The 17,854-nt window shown below is 41.4% G+C and overlaps 1 protein-coding gene and 2 long non-coding RNA genes across 4 annotated transcripts in view; 2 read left to right on the forward strand and 1 right to left on the reverse strand.

Moving 5' to 3' along the window:
- The window catches only part of LOC126640436 (uncharacterized), a 102,610-nt gene that overhangs the window by 15,624 nt on the left and 69,132 nt on the right, over positions 1-17,854 (reverse strand). The window lies entirely within an intron of this gene.
- On the forward strand, positions 706-17,319 carry LOC126640438 (uncharacterized). Its single transcript, XR_007629041.1, has 3 exons — positions 706-942; positions 7,718-7,844; positions 17,242-17,319. It is a non-coding gene; the product is annotated as an uncharacterized LOC126640438 (long non-coding RNA).
- Positions 17,614-17,854, forward strand: part of ZDHHC14 (zinc finger DHHC-type palmitoyltransferase 14) — a 645,017-nt gene continuing 644,776 nt past the window's right edge. Inside the window, exon 1 of the mRNA XM_050316226.1 lies at positions 17,614-17,619. The gene's annotated coding sequence lies outside the window, so the exon portion shown is untranslated. The remainder of the gene's footprint in view (positions 17,620-17,854) is intronic.

A 17,854-nucleotide genomic window follows, 5' to 3' on the forward strand; every position in this document is an offset into this window, starting at 1 on the left:
CTGGAACTGAGCTAATGAGTGAGCAATGCTTGGCAGAGGACCTTCTCCAGCAACAGAAAATGAGATAACAACAGGAACACTGTCTCTGAGAGCACCAAGAAGTATATATAATGCTTGCACTCATCCTTCAGCTATTAGCAGAGAAAGAGTTTAACTATCTTGCAGCTGGGTTTTTCCCATTGCAATTTTAAGTGGTAATAACTTTTAATAGGTATCTTGGAATAATAATCATTAAAATATGTAAATCTGAATGTTTGAACAAAAAATCAGATAGGCATTTATCTAACAAAATATCTCTAATTTTTTTATATAAAAGTAATAATTTGAGAAACCCTGATCCTCCAAACTAATATATACTTGGAGTCAGAAAAAAATCACTTGCTTCTGTAGTAATGCAATTTATATGTGGAGACCCATGCAGACACTGAAGCATTTACAGGGCTGGGAACTAAGTCACAGCTAAAAAGAAATTCAAAAGAATCTGAAACGATGGCACACTTGCACCAGCAGAGTCCGTACGTATTGCATCCTGTGGAATAAACATTCCTGTGTTGAGCTGCATTGCAGAAAGCTGTGCTGGGCAGATGGCAATTGGACTGGAACATAATTCCCCCCGCTGTCACCCACACACACTGCCTGGTAAAACAACAATGCCAGTGTCCTGCCTACTTCCACTTCAGATGAATGTGATCGCCCAGCAGAAATGCCAGCAACTTTATCCCTCAAAAGATCCATCTGCAGATCAGAAAACGTTTTGACAGGAAGTCAAAACAGGTTTAGTTCCAGTCAGAAAGTAAACACTGGAAACAAAATCCCTTCTTCCTTGTGTTGCTGCTTTGTCTGATTTATTTCTCTCCTGCTCTCAGTCCTGTCTGCTTTGGTTTGATCTGTCTCCTCCTCCCAGGACAGGAAGAATCCAGGAGGTCTTCTCCTCTGGAGCAGGTAAGGTTGCTCTGATGTTCAGGCTTGTCCAGTGCCCTTCACAGTACCACAACGTCAGTCACTTCTGCATGTATGTCACTAAAGATGTATGGAAGGTCAAAATGTTTTGCAGCTTATAACTGTAAAAGTATTACCTATTTATGACAGTTCATCTAACAAATAAATAAGCCAGAGCAACACTATGCAATACCAATATAGATAGCATGACCAAAAAAAAAAAAAAAAAAAAAGAAAGAAAAGAAAAAGAAAAATACAAATTTATCAAATCTATATCTGAATATAGATAGGCAGTATAAACTCACAGATTGAGCAGCCATAAAAGACATAATCAAGGGAAATTATTTTCCTTGTGCATGGTCGCACATTTTTCTGACCTGTCAAATACCAAATTCCTGCTTTTTTCTGATAAGTAGAGAGTGTGCATCCTGATAGGAAGCAGTGTTAAAATCTCTATTACTTTGCAATGATCTGTGTATAATATGACTTTGACTCCCAGACCAGAAGATTTTCTCCCATGTGGAAATGGGAACATGGTCATTCACAACTACCCAGCCCAATTTCAACATGCCAGTATGCTATGGTATGGGTAGCTTGGAATTTTCATGGTTTTCAGAGCAGACTTCATACAAGCTAATAAAATGCAAAGTATCTTCAACTTCCCAGACCAATAACAAGGTTCTAAAATGCAAATAAACAGAAATTTGAACAGAAAATAATGAATACTGGCAAATAACCTGATAGCTCAGCTCACAGGTCAGGCTGATCCCCGTGTGCCATCCTAGTTTCTGCCTTCATGGACCTAACCCTACATACCATCCATTCAAAGGCAAACTCCAGACTGTAAGGAGCATAGTTGCCTCAGCCTGAATCCTCAATATACCTGCCTGCCTGTATGTCTTAAAAACCAGAAGCACTAACCCACTACCTACATTGCCTTTGGTGAAAGGACTACTAAAACATTCACAGTAGGACTGAAAACAATGAAAGCCCTGTTACTTTAAGCTGTGTGTGTTTGGCAAAAATATCATCCAGTTATGAGAACTAGTAAGTTGAGCAGATGAGCATTCTCAAATGCCCTCCTTCCCATTTGGGATTGCATTTGAGAAAGAAATAGAGAAGGTGGAAGAAAGTTCGAGGTCTTCTACCTTTTGGGAGATAGGGGTTTGTAACCAGGATACCATTTCTTAAAATATATCTGTTTAACTGAAAGAACATGAATAGATGAACTTGCAGAAAAAAAAACTAGTTCGACTCGTGTCCTACTTATTTGAAGGATATTAAGGACATTGTCCTTTGTCTCTAGTAACCAGATATAATCAATAATTTCTTTTACTTAGAAATTTTTACATTGTTGCAGGACAGAAAAGAGATAGACGCCCTCACTAGGATTTATATGCTGCTCGAAGTCTTAGATATCTGAGACATCAACACAGACCTGACAGATATGATACACGGCCTGTGAGATATTGCAAAATGAGGATGACATAGATGGTTAAATCCTGGTTGTATTAATTTCAGTGCCAACTCTCACTGACTGCTGGTCAGAATTTCACTGAAAGAGCTTGAACAAAATGAACAAAATGAACAAAATGAGAAATGAACAAAATAAGCGTGGTTAAGGAGCTTGACTGGTAGTAATTTCTGACATTTTTTTTCCCTTTAAAATGAAAGATATTTCAGCTAACTTTTCCTGAGTCCTTAAGTCAGGATTCCAAGCACTTACAGACAGAAATCACAGAGGATCAAATATTACCTTCACCATCCACAGATCCCCTGGAAACTTTGCAGTGGAGAGAAGGGCACATGAAGGGTCTTGGATGTCCAGCACCTCCCAAGAACTACCAAATTACTCTGTGTATGCATATATGTAAATTCACATACTGATTTAAATAATACACAGTCCAGCAAGTATTTTGAGGAGGATGTTTTGTCACGCAGGGATTCCAATGTGCTATTAAGTCTGCAGCATAAGAAAAAATGGATAATCGGTGAGAAAAACTTAAAATCAAATACCTTTCTCTATCTAAGAACCTCTATGGATAAATAAAGCTCCATCTTTAGATAAGGAAGTATGAGAGGCAGGAAACTGCGTTAGAAGCAGATACTGTATGAAGGCCTTCATCAGCTGGCAGGCACAGAGATACTCCACTCTGTGTGTCACCTGGTGAGGGCTTTTCTTCAGTTTTCCTTCAGATTTCTAAGGAGTTCATTCGAAGGGAAAAATAAGGAACAATGATGCTCAGAATTGCAGAATCACAGAATATGTTGAGTTGGAAGGATCCACAAGGATCATGGAGTTCAACTCTTAGCCCTGCACAGGACCCTCCCCAAGAGTCACACCATGTGCCTGAGAGTATCATCCAAACACTTCTTGAACTCTGTCAGGCTTGGTGCTGTAACCACTGCCCTGGGGAGCCTGTTCAGTGCCCAACCACCCCCTGGTTGAAGAACCCAAGTAAGTACACAAAGAACACAAATGTTTTTTCAAAAGCACAGATGAAGTACCTAAGGCAAGCATCTAGAAAGGATTGTGCAGCTTAGATGGAGCACAGTACCCCAACTGAGTTCTTCCACATGGATTTCAGTGTCTCTCATTCTTCTGCCATTCTCCTTCTAGTCTATACACCCAGTTTCCAATGAGGCTCTTTCTTTCCCATTTTGTTTGATTGTAACCAACATAAAATCAGTGAGGGGTGAAACTTATTGTTAATGATATGGAGGCCAAATTATTATTCAACTTTTAAATATGAACCATGCTTGGATCCAAATCTCATTTAATCTTCATGAATATCAATTATATTTTGTCATTTCTAGACCTGTGAAAATTTCATTTCTCCAAATGAGCTCAGTAACTAACCCTCAGCCACTTTAAAAAAAAAAACTTCTATTCTCAGATTTTTTCAATATAGATTATGAAAACATTAGTTCAGTGGAATTTATATGGCCTATTTGACATTCTTTTCTCTTTAGCTGGATTTGAGATGATATTCAAAGTTGAAGCTCTGTCCAAATGCTAAAATATTTGTTCTCTGAATAAACCACCATATGTGCGAAAAGATCATGGGTACATCTTTTATACAGAGACTGTTAGTTTACAATCTATCAGTCTTGTGTTATACTATTATTATTTTTTTCACAGTACACACTTCATTGCTGTGGATGACACTGCAATGTTTCAACAGAAATGGACCCTTAGGAAAAGAATGCAAACATTTCTAAATCTGGTGCATTCACCACCAAACACTTGGGAATGGGAACAGTGGAGAACTGTGAGCAGATCAAAGTCTTTTGGGAGGGAGCTTACCTCTTGGATGAGGTGCTCCATATCATATATCATATATGCTCCATATCTTGCTCTTTATCAACCAGGCTCCATTTTCAAGGTGTATGAAGGAAAAGGATGCTTTAGGTGCCTGTATTCCTGCTTAAAGACTGGCACAAAGCCTGGCAATGGTGGTAGACAGAAGACCTGCAGCATAGGGATTGCACTCTACCATGGTGCAACCTCTGGTCCCAACTCAAGCAACAAAAAACCCAGGGCAGGTCTAAGTTTGCACCAGTCCACCCTGCCTTGCACTGAGCACTAAAAGAAATAGCCATCAAATGCCACACAATAGCACCAGCCTCTGCAATCTCAGTCCTTGCTGGTTCCTGGCCCTGGGTTTGCCTCCTTATGTTTGACTGGGATCTACTTCCCAGTGCAGCTGTACAGCTGAATTCCCAGCCTTGAGTCCTGACACACACAGCCTGTTTTTAGGACTTTGCAGTGGCCCCAGCTGGTGCAGAGGGGCGATGACTGGTTTTTTCCATCCATGGTCTGGATGAGCAGTTCTGAGAGAATAGCCTGTGCAGCAGCTGTGCAGCCTGGGCCGTCTCTTGGGATGGATTTTAATTTCCCCAGTCAGTCTTCATTCCACCCTCTTGGGTTTTATGTGGGTGGAGTTTTATTTAAGCTTACATATCTAAATCTGTTGCCTGAGAAATAGGTGCAATCTAAGTCCCTTCCTGCATTACATGTTAAAATTGTTGACCACAAACACAATAGGTTTCATGGTGTTAAGGGCCACCTGTTGAAAGTGTTCAAAGGCACCCCCACCCATTTACATTCCCCACCGCCTGTTTTCCTGTCTGTGACTCAACCATCTCTCTCCGAGGCACTCGCCCAGTGTGTTGGGCTGCAATCATTGCAGCGCTGAACCAATTCAACATCTTGAAAAGCTAATTAACTTCATAAAAAATTCATATAGGCATGCAAATACTGTGGCCCAGATAAATAATTAACTGAACTCTTCCACATCAGAGCCAGCATGCTCCAAGGCTGCCCTCTCTTGCCAGGCCTGCTCAACAATTATTCAAGACATGCATTTGATGATTTTCTTCAAGGTGTAAACCTACATGGCAGCTTAATAAACAACATACATTGCACAGTCAACATTGATTTACACATCTTCTGAAGAGATGATGCATGAAATGATCAGAAAAGTCAATAATGCAAGCAAAATGTATGGGCTTGAGATAAGTAACAGAAAACAAAATCAATGCCTTCCAGCTATTATCATCACGAAGTAGAGTTCATAATAGATAACATTAAGTTTGAACAAGTTGCATCATTCCAGTACCTGCAATCAGTTGTCACTTCTGACAATAATTGCCAGAATGGTATTCATATGCGTATATGCTAACTCTACCTCTGGTGCTAAATGCATTTAGCTGAACAATCAGGATAAACAATCTGACGAGCCAGATATTTTATTATTCTGACATTAAAAAAAAGGAGACTGCAGAACCCATTAATCATGACCTGTATTGCCACATACCTACAAATATTGCACTGAAGAAAACCAAAAAGCTTGCTACAGACCTTCTGGAATAAGTACCAGAGGAAGATGAGATGGTGGATGCGATCATCCTATCACTAGCTCTGAGGGATAAAATTCAGCAGAAGGAGGCGGCTGACATTATTGGAGCACCCGAGCAGCAATGACTCAATCACACACCACAAGCAATGATACACCTCAGCTTTGTGTCCAGGGTTTTACATGGGACTTATCATATGGCTTTACATCAAGGATTTCTGATAGCCTCAGGATGCAATCAATATGAAAGTAACATAAGAGAAAACTCTGACCACCGAGGGCTTGTCAGCACTGGAAGCTATTGTGAAACATGGGAAGGTGTGAATGCAGAGTACAACGGCCCCAGCCGTTTTGGAGGCTGGTAGTCCATCATGCAGTAAAATAAATGCACACAAGGCTGTCTGAGGGTGGAAGATGTATCTATATGAAGAAATCTATATATCTATATCCCAATAGCCCTCAAATCTCCCTTTGAAAACATCTCTCATAGTATTTCAGTAGCAGTGCGTGTAACCTATGCCACTAAGTAAAACCCAGAGGAGTTACTGTTAGAGGCTGCCTAACATGGCTTGAGCTATTTGTGGAAGCAATCACCCTGTCTGCTGCACTGAGGGGTAGTAATGACAAACAGAGTAGCTTCACTCCAGCCAGGAGTGTGAATTTGGCTTCAAGTATTCATGATCCAGCTTTGACCAATTGAGAATCATTCAATGGCAATAAAAAATGCATCGGCAATCTCAATCCAGCTCCTAGTAGAGCTTTAAAATGCTCACAAAACCACAACAAACAGTGATTGTGCCCTTTTGTGAGCAGTAAAGACACAAAGAGGGAGATAGGTTCCTCCTCCTTCATTCCAGGCAGAAGCAAAGGTAGAGTCTCACCAGGAGGTGGTGATGTGGGGAGTCTATATCAGTCTATATCATAACTATATTTCTTTCCCTAACAATGGTGGGGGGGAGAAAGGAGAATAAGGATAATGAGGTGAAGGGAGCTTGGGGTAAACTGTGCCCTGAGTTACAGTGTCACAGCTGAATGCTTATTCCAACAAATTAATTTTATAATGCTTTTGATTTGACCCACAGATGAAAAGATGGTTTCAGCTGAGTTCTGCTTTAAGGGACTCATTCATCTCCCGAAACTAAAAGCCAAGCTCATAAAGCACAAACCCACACAAGCTAAAACCAATCAGTAGCTTCCCCGAATCCCTGCAAAGCCAAACCATTCAATGCCACGCTGCTCTGTCAATAATAGTAACAAGTAACACTACACTCAGGCTGTAATTTTTCATATCCAGTGTGCTGTTGTCATATGATTTACTGTGCTAGCACTGAGAGCCATTGCCCAAGCCCTGTCTCTGCACTCCTCCTGATTTACTTAAATCTTTTTACTTTTATCAGCCACAGGGAATGGGGACACTTACATGTAACAACTGACAATTTGAACAGAAAATACAGAGAAAAGCTGTGTAAAGCAAGTGGCTGAGATTATAGCTGTTGACTTCTAATATTATTTGACAGATGAGACTGCTGCAATTATCCTCTGCTCATGGGTTCCATTACTGGAACAAGAAGCGCACAAAATAAGGGCAATTTTCCAAACAATATATGGGTCCACTTAACTTTGTCAAGAGCCATTTCTGCAAGTGAAGTCCTCCCTGGTTAAAGATACAAGAATAATGTGCTGGCAACTTCACATGAACATTTAGTGAATTCCACATTAACTGCATTTTCAGTTGTTCTTTTCCTGCTCTGTTTGAACCAAATAGGATATTATTTCTAAAGATATTTGTTTAAAGAACGAGATTGTGCTTACTGCTATTCCCCTCTCAGGAGCCCTTTTTTTTAAAAAAAGAAAAAAAAAAAAAAAAGAAGGCATTTCAGAAAGTTTGCAGCTCACAAGATCACTTTGGATTTTTGCAGAGTCCTGCATCCTCCTTCTGCATCCTGTCTCTGTGCCCCCACCATCTCCCAGTATCAGGAAGGAAGGCATCAACCCTCACAAAGCTGTCTCCTTCTCCCTCCCTTCCTCTTTGAATGCTCTGGTCCTGTGAGTATCTCTGAATCCCACTCACCACCCTGCAGCTCCCACCCTCCCCCTGTCCTTCCCCAGCCCACTGCCACCTTTCTTCTTGCCTCCACTGGGCCCCAGTCCCAGCTGGCACAGCTGGTGATGGGGAATGCTGGCGGGGGGAAGCAATGAACATGGCCAAGAGGTTCCTCAACAGCAAAAGACTGTCATTCTGGGGAAGAGGAAGCTCTTGAACAAACCCCTCTGCTTGCCCAAAAGTGAGCAAATAATACCCCACACAGACATGATGGTGTATAAGCAGACCTAAGAGGAAGGGTGGAGGTTCAAGGTTTCCCTTGAGTAATACACAGCAAGGGTAATCATCCTCTGAAGTCTTCTTATGCCAAATCCAACCACTGTTATCTAATCACAGGAGTGTGAAAGAAGGAACATTAGTCCTGCTTTAAGTTCCAACCTCAACACAACCTTAGCAACAGAGTCACTAGTGACGTATCCATAATATATTTTTAAGGTTGCCCCATTGCTTTGAATTGAGGAGCTATTTATAGATCAAAAGGAGCTTTTTCTAGGAGGAAAAAAAAGGAATGAATTTTCTGAAAGCAAAGGTAGAAAAATAATGAGAATGAAGAAAGAGGGAATAACCTGTGGCCTAGGCAGTAGTTATTAATTCTTCCCTCCGATACAATCTGTGCTGAACCATAGTGGGAGTGAATATTTTTCAGCAGCCTTCCCCAGCTTCTCACACATACTTCAATATCTTCTCTCAGATGTGCCTATGACCTAGTGCTGCAGACCCCAGTGGGAGAAACCCCACCAGGAATCACTGCAAAACCACTTCAGGCTAGGCTCAGGTTCCTGATCCAGCTCTACTGGATCAGTGATTCCCTTCCTTGGAGGCTGAAGGTGTTCATCAATTTGGGGGAGGTATTTTTTTGTTCCAGTCAATGATGTCATTCAGAAAGCTGTCATCCAGGAAACAGGACTGGCTCTTCCAGAAGTATTACTCAACACTTGGTTTCCACGCTACCTTGTGGCAATGAGTTTCATGGCTCAGTCAAAAGCAGAGTCAGAGATAACGTGAGGAAAACCAGACTTTGACCACAGACACTAGCACACAGAAGAGATATGGTAAGGGGGAAAATGCCATCACCTTCTGAGCCCACCCTGGAGGAAGGCTCTGTGACCCATCCCCCTTCCCCTAAACATATCCCCTGACCTAAACTAAGACACTGCACCTGAAAGCATCCTTCAGGTTGTACATGTACAAGTTGCCCACAGATGTCTGGGAATAAGGATAGAGTAACTTTTTACACATTTTGGTGAAGCAAATCAGATTTATGTCAATTCTAGAGAAGAGAAAATTAATCTCAGAAGTCAATGGGAAAGAGAAGACAAGCTGAGAGCATTCAAATGTCCAACTCACAGACTTGAATATCCTCCAGATTATACCATTCTTATTGTTAGAATTACTACCTCATGGTATCCAGAATGCAAGGAGAAAAATATGTGCTATTTATGAGAATGTTACCTTTTGCTTTCCTCCTTCATCACACCACTAGGTTTTTCCAACAGGAGAGCTGGCTCTTTCCTGGAAAGTGACCTTTGCTGGAGGGCAGGCAGATGGCTGCAGCCACAAACAAGCCCAGTTCTCCTCCTTGACCATGTGTCACTCAAAACCCTTGAAGATCTCTGTGCTGGAGACCCCAGGTCTCCTCCTGAATCTGGGTCACTGGCAGCACAAAGCCCTGCTGAAGGCACCCAAGCGTGACGCAGACCAGCCAAAGACCATTCCTCATCCCAGGGACACAGCAATGGCACTGTGCAATTGCAACAATTTGGGCTTCAGGGATTTTTTTTTTTTTTGTTATTATTTCTTGTTCAGCCCTTGCAATCTTGGTCTCTTTAGCACAGGTCTCCTCACAAAGGCAATCCTTGTACCAGAAAGCCTCAGATTTGCCCTCAGCTCTTCCATAGGCGTTGATTAGGAGCCTTTTTGCTTTTTTCCTTCAAAAAAAAAATCAAAAAAGGGACATGATTTAAAACTAAAATAGAATGAAGTGCATTGTACAAAGGATTATTTCAAGTAATTCTTCTTGAAACTGTAACAAAGGAATGTTTCCTGGGGATTAAATGGACTGTCAGGTAATCAGAAAAGTTGTTTTAGGTTTTCCTCAGGAAGAAAAGAAGCATTTTGGATGGATTTTGTTTCTGATGCTTTGTGACACTTTACAGCTTATTCCCTCATGTCACACCAGTTTATTTCATTATTCATAAACATGCTGAATGCCAAAATGATCTCAGAAACTATGGGGCTCTTACACACTCAACCACTAAGCCCTTTTCTCTCTGTCCCCTTGCAAATGCAAGGACCCAGCCTTCTTGATGTCCTTCCACATGGATTTTCTTTTAACCACTGCTCATCCTGCTATATTTCTTGTAATGGGGGTGGGATTTCTGGTATTTCGCACACTATGCAGGACTCTGGGATGACCCTGAAGGAGAAATCTCATTCAAGAGAGAATGCATTTGTCCCCAGCTTTGAAGTGCAGAGAGCCAGCACCCAGGGAACCTTGCATACAGGCTGGGTGCAGTCCTTACTCCTCTGTGAAGCACTTGGGGTAATAGCACTAAAGCCCACTCCCATCACCAGTCCCAGAACACCTCCCAGGCCTGGTCTGGGTTCTCTCATCACACCTGTACATTGCTTGGCACTGCAGGGGACAGGCTGCCCCTTCTCAGGGCCAAAGCACAAACATCCATTTCCAGCAGTGAGTCTCTCCCCCCTCAACAGCTGCACACTCCCATCCAACCTGCAACCTAATGCACAGGGATGCCTTAAAATGGCACAGGTCTTTCCTCCAGGTCCAGCACCAAAAGTCCCTACAAGTAGCTACTTCTCAGCTGTTCCAGCCCACATTCACACCTGTGAGCTCAGCCCTCTTCTCTCACCCTTCCCAAAGCCTTCAAGGGAGCAGCTAAGACAACTTGGAGCACAGACATCCCCCACACCACATACAGCTCCACAGCTATTATATGCCAAGTGGAAGGAGTCTCCCTCCCTCTGCTTGGCCAGGAGCATCCATCAGTGAAGGCAAGCAGTTGCCACAAAGCAAGGCAGCCTGGACCAAGAGGAGGAGGTGTCAGAGATGATCACTGCCTCTGTGGAGAGGGATCCCCACCAGCTGGGGCACCTGGCTCCAGTATCTAGGTTGGCCCACAGCACATCCTTTTGGACTACTTGATGTTACTGGGTGCCCAAGCAGAAAAAGACACCCACATCCATCTGTGCCTAAGCAGTCAGCTTCTGCTGTAGCAGTCAGTCTTTGCTCTCGAAAACAGTGTGGGAAATGGGGATTTAAAACCCACTACAACTGTGTCTGCAATGAGGGCAGGGATGGTGGGTAGTCCCACACTGGCTTTTCACCTGGCAGCATTGCCATGTGTGACATAGCACACACAGCCTTGTCTAGTGGCGGCAGCCCAAGAGTCAACCACTGGTCCCTACTCCATGAAGAGGCTCCACTTCCAATAGGTTCCCAAGGAATGGCTCCCTCATCACATGCTTTGCTGAGCCTGCTCCAATCTGGAACAATTGCTTCTTCATGTCTGACTTAATTTTATCTCTAAGTAAGAGAAAGGAAGATTTGAAACTGCTATTAGCCCTGGAATTTTTTTTTTTTTTTTTAATTTAAGAACAGGGTTTTCTTTTCCATGAGCTTCTTCTTTCTAAAAGAATTTTTATTCCAATTATTCAGACACCTGCTGGTGTCCCAGCAGCCCCCGGCAGCAGGGAACCCTCTCGGGCTGAGCAGCCGAAAGAAACAAAGCCCAGAACAATGTTGTACAGGGAAACAGTACACACACCAGCAAGCCGGAGAGCACAGCAGCAAATGTGTTATTAGTCTGACATCACAAGGGTCTGCTTGTTTGTTTGCTTTACGCTTTTAAATCCCAACGCTCTCTCTCGCCATGCCACATGTTGAATTTTTCTTGATTAAGTTGAGACTTTTATTATGCAGTGTCCCCAGAAGAATTACAGAGGGGAAGGAGAAAGCCCAACTGCATATGGCAAAAGCAGTGAGAAAGATACTGAATTCTTCCAGTTTGAAAAGACAGGCAGTACAAATAAAGTTCTTTTGTACTTGCTTTAAGACGTAGCATGTACCAGCCCATCTCAGCAAATGTACCTCGGGAAAAGCCAAAAGCAGGATCAGAGATGCACAACGAGGGAAATTTTAAAGCTGCCAGTGCAAGTTTCTCCAGATGCAATATGTTCGTACAATACTGAGCGCCAGGAAATGTCAATTCTGACTGTCTAGTAGTAATAATAATAATAATTTCTTCATTGTTAATTATTGGTGTTATTATTACAGGCCTCTCCAAGTCTGTAACTGTAAATACAATACTGGCCACCAAAACCATCCGACTCCCCTCAACTCAGTGTGCAATGAATGGGATTGACCCTCCTGGCCAGATCATTTGGGCTACATCTTTCAGCCTCATTTCCCTCCTTCCAGGGAGTGCTGTGTTTTACAAGAGATAGACCAGCATCAAAGCCACTACGGCAGGATTTCCTCACTTGGAAATAGGCTTGAAGCAGACCTGTAAACTCTGTTGAAGTTTGCTTTCTAGTGCCAGAGCAGCACAAAACAGCTCTAGCATCTGGCCTCAGGGGCTCAATCAGTTCTGTATGAATACTCATATGATGCAGTTATCACCAGCAAAGCTCATAGCTAAGCGCCTTGCTACCAAGTCTCATGGCTTTGATTTAAGGAGCTCCCAGTAATCTGGGACACTACAATTAACATATTTAATAGAGCGACTAATGGGAAAGAAAAAGGGGGAAAACCACAAACTGCAGATTATAGTGATGGTAGGGTGAGAAAGGAACAAAATCCAGAAGTTTCAAACTTTAAAAAAGGGCACACAGAAACTGATTAGTTTCTCCCTTTTATTCTGCACAATGTAAGGGAAAAAAAAAAAAAAGAATCACAGGATTTAATTAATAGTCAGTAATCTCAGACAGATTAATTTATCTTTTCAAAGCTAATATGTGAGATTTAAACATTTACTTTAGGACACTTTGACAAGCCTGCTCATCAAAAGGCAGATGATCTGTGCTTTCTAGACACCAAATCCTTCCAAAATGTCTCACACAGTGGCACACAAATGATACAGACTTATTTTAAATACACACCTCTGTTCCCTCCCTGCAGGAGATTACAAACCATGCAGCTGGGTTATTAAAAGAGTTAGACAGCAACTAAGGGTTCAATAAAGGCATCTGCAGTTGTTCCAGGTAAGAAAATGGCAGTGAAATTAATCTAGTTTATAAACAGGATATAAAGAAAAGCAGAAACCCCTAGTTAAGAACAGACAGTGTTATTGTAATTATGATGAATAAAACAAAGCTCTTCTGGTCAGCTGGGGACTTACAGCATTGATCTAGCTTGGAAACCGAGATCAGCTTCACCTGGCTTGGAGAAGAAGCAAACAGTTCATCTGATCAATGGCCAGGTAATAATAATGTATTACATACCATAATGCTGAGTTAGTTATATACTGCTGTAACAACTGCCAGACCAAAACTCTAGCGAGATAGCTGTATGACTAAATACATATTTATCTTTTACAGTGCCTTTTACATGGTTGTTTAATTATCTCCAAACCAAGTATTCTAAAGCCAAGAAATAGTTTCAAATTATATTCAAATGGGTATCTAAACAACCTTAGTTCTGCCTCGGGTTTACTGTATGCAGTATACCATGTAGCACGTTCATTTCATATTGTTATTATAGCCAGTAAACATAAAATTATTACAAAGTCACTGTAGCAATTATGGTGCCATATTAGATAAAATTACTCTTTGAACAAGGTCTTCCAGCTTTCCAATATCATGTCTTCATTTTATACCCCCATGGAGAGTGAAGGCAAGCTGTCCTTAGAGAAGAGGTTAAGCCACGTTCAAATGACAAAGAGAAGCAGTGGTAGTTTTTGCTTAAAGCACTCTGGAGTTTTATTCCTTCTAGAAACAATAGAGGAGGGAAGTGATGTTGAGAGATGGCAAGCCTTTAAGGAATTTCCTCCAGCAGAACATGATTTTTCAGTGTTGGCAAGAAACTATATTCAGCAAATAATGACACAAAATGGAAGATGATCATATTTCCTTAACAATGTAACCTACAGACAAGAGGTTTATTCCATCATTAAAATAGGTCCAACTTTAGGTGCTTACAGAATCTGTTTATAATCAAAGTAGTTAATGGATTTACTTGTAAACTTGAACAATACATGAACTATTTAAAGGATATGGGTAGCACTCATCTGAACTCACTGTAGCACTCTAAGACTTAGGCACTTGGATCAGCTAGGCATCTGGACTCCCTCATGGAGGAGAGAAAAAGCAGCTCAACAGCAGGGAGCTGATTTATTGAACTGAGTAGGGCTCTCCCTCTCAAGACGTGACCAGTGACCATATGCACACCTGCTTTTTAGCAACATTAGATGAATCCCATGCCTATTAAGAGTGGATTATGATGTTTCCAATCCCTTGACAGTAGTGTTGGCCACGAAATTTTCAGACCCAACCCCACCACCTTCGCTCATCCCTGCCACCTCCCTTTCCTTTGCACCAGCTCAACTACCAAAGAGCTACAAAATTATCTGGTTCTAAAGAAGCACTTTTTTCTTTTTATCAACCTGTTTTTCTATTGACTTCCTGTGATACTTTTTTTTACTTAATCTTCTCATTTTCACCAGTCCTTGACACATCAGCGTGGAATAGGCACAGCAGTGGAAGCAGAAGATCCTTGTGTGGGGGCAGAGGAAAGTGGGACAGGGTATATTGGATCCACTGATGAAGGATTGACAACATGGAGCTACACCTTAATTTTCAAGAGGACACTGCATTTTTGTGTTCATTTGCACAAAACCGAGGTTATATGCAGTACTCGACACTGCCTAGATTACAGAGCCACAGCACTGTCTTCACAGTGGGAGTAATTTAATCAGACTCCTTCTTCAGTGTCCCCTTATCCCTCCTCTTCAACTACTCTCTGCCTGAAAGGCGGAGCACAAAGATTCCTTGTCCAATTGGCCATCAGAGATGAGCTGCCACAGTACTCTGACATCCTGTGCACCATTCATGTCTTTCACCTGCTCTTTGTCACTTTTAAAGGCACACCATCCCTGGGCGTCTCCCACAATCCTTCATCAGATTTCCCCTAAAAGTCTAGGGGCCAGGATATCTACCTTCTTTAACATTTCTGCATTGTTGCCTTTCTCTATTGCATATTACTCAGCTTGGATTCATGCTGTCCACCAGGCCAGAGAAGCAGACCTTCCTCCACACCCCATCAGTCCCCTGTCTGGATCAGACAGCTCTCCTGCAGCTGTGTGTGGTCTTGTCCCAGAAAGTTTTATCCTAAAAATTTAGTAGAAGAGCAAAATACGTCCTTGATACCCCATTGTTAACTTCAGTAGAGTGACTCCAGGGATGAGCTGAGTAGACTGGAAGAAGAAAAATTTAAGCAAAATAGAAAATAAATAAATAATTTCTCTACAGATATCTAGACACACACATACACATATGGTGAGATTTTTACAACTTAATTTGCTTGTGAATGGCACTGAACTGATTCAGTGTGGTTGCTACAGTACAAGTGTCCCCTAAACAGTAACTCGGTGCACAGAGAATTACATTCATTCACGCATCAACATTTATGAGTTAAGATGCTTTTTTATTCCAAAGATTGTTGATTAGCCCCCTTTCAAACTCAGTATCCGCTGTCTGTGCCTTACATGAATCATGTTCGGCACAGGACATTGCTGACACTCTGTCACAAACAACCTAGGAATAAAAAGATCGGCATTTCAGTTTATTTTTCCTGCATCTTGTTAAAAAATGTACTAGGAATTTTGAAGAAACCTAATGCATAAATACATATTTTGTCTGATTCAATAACATATACAATTCAAATGACACTGCATTAGAAAATCAAGGGGCTGCTGTTATTCACCAACACATTAAGTACAAGCAAATTATTTCTTTACCTTGACATTATTCAGAGGGCCAAATCAGAAAATGATGCCATATCACTTAACTGCCTGCCTCATCTTCTCCCCAACAAGCAACCAGAAAGCTACTCACCACTCTAACACAAAATGCTATTTCTTTAATCTTATCAATCATCACCTCTTCTGAGCCGTGAGGACAATTGGTATTAGCAATCTCAGCCCTTCTCAGACAGTTGGAGGTTTGTGAATCTTAACTGATGTGCCTAATTAGATACAGCAGTGATTCAGCCTTCAGCTGCGGTTCTGTGGTGTTGCTTCCAGTGAGCATCAGTGTGCTTCGCATCACCCTGTGATGAGGTGTTTACTCTTCATCACAATCGCTGTTATCTGTCAGAAGTGATACCAGACTGGTTTCCAAAGGATACCACTCCTTCCTTTATTTCTATGGAAGTACTTTTACTGGAAGAAGCAAGCTATCTTTGACTGAATGTTATTCCAGTGAAAGACAATAGCCTGGAAATCTTGGTGTCTTCCAGCCCTGAACAGAAAAGTCAGCTGAGCTTTCCAGGGGTGTCACAGAGAAGTACTTTGGCACATCATTCAGCCTCCATGCTGGCTCACTCTGCTTAGTGACATGGAAAGTTCTGTCTCAGTGGTTGTAGGCTTGTGAATTCTTACCTGTCATGAATTGGATGATACCTTTTTTTTTTTTTTTTTTTTTATTAGGTGGAATGACTTTCAGTATGTAGCACTGTGAACTAGAGATGAACTGCTGTTCAGGAGGGGAAAGGTCTGTATGTCATTAACCTTGCCAACCTCTGTTGACATAATAGAGAACGTAAGCAAAGAAATATATCCCAAAGAATGAAAAAAAAGGTCAGTGTTTTCTTAGGCTTTATCCTTAGCAGATTAGAACAGCCAGAATATCTGTCTCAAAGCTTCAAAAGTGTGAAAGACATGGTAGATAACACATTGTATTTCCAGATTTAAAATTACAACAGTCCACAGCTTAAAATCTAGGTGCCTCATCTTCAGTTGGGCTAAAAAAGCATAGCTCTTCTGAAATTAGATGACGCCTACTTATATCAGCCAAGGATATTGCTCCTCAGTATCAAAGCATATTATCACTTCTACTTACTTGCCAATTGCTACATTTAGTGCTCTGTTTTCCATTGCAATAGTAGACCCTGAAGGGAGCTGGAAAATTCAACTCTTTATCAGTGATGTTTTCAGCTCTAATAGGAGATGTACAAGGCTCTGAACTCAGCTCTTTGTGAATAAAAAGGCTTTTAATTCATCTTTAAGGAAACAATTTGAGATCATCCAGAGCATATAAATTAACCTGCTTTTCCTTTTCCTCTAGCAAGGCTATGATATATCTCTTTTCTTTTTCTTCCAGATTGGCTTATATTTTCTCTCAGGTGCAACTGAAGTTCCCTAAGGCAATGAACTGAAAAAGAATCTGCAACATCTGGGCTTATCAGCACTTCTGCCAAATAAAACGAACATGTCGGAAGAGGGACATTTCTCAGAATAAAAAGGGAAGTGATGACTAATAAAGAAATGTAATTTACAAAAAATATCTAATTTAGCTTTTTCTTAAATATATCAGTCTTGTAAGTCTTCTTGACCACCTAAAAGTCCTGTTTGGGTCATTCAACAGTAAGATTTATCAAGAAAGAACACATATTTGGCAACTTTGTATGCTGTTTGGATATGAATGCAAGTTTACAGATCATTTGATAGTATCTTATAAAACCATAGACTTTGCATTTGAGTTAACTTCCATTAACTCCTTTTTACTCAATAGCGAGAAACTGGCAAAGTCGGATTCATCACACATTTAAACAACTCAGATGAACTGCACTCTAAAGGCAGCCAATGCTCTCCTTCGCCTGAAAAAGCAGCTCAGGACAACTAGCTCAGCCACATCTACAGATGTAGATGTCTAATGTTAAGAAATATGAGGGTCATCTCCCAAAACTGTCTTGCAGAGTCATCCCCCCTTGCAT

This window comes from Myiozetetes cayanensis, unplaced genomic scaffold, assembly GCF_022539395.1.
Source record: "Myiozetetes cayanensis isolate MyiCay16 unplaced genomic scaffold, myiCay2020 scf2-11, whole genome shotgun sequence".
Lineage (NCBI taxonomy): Eukaryota > Metazoa > Chordata > Aves > Passeriformes > Tyrannidae > Myiozetetes > Myiozetetes cayanensis.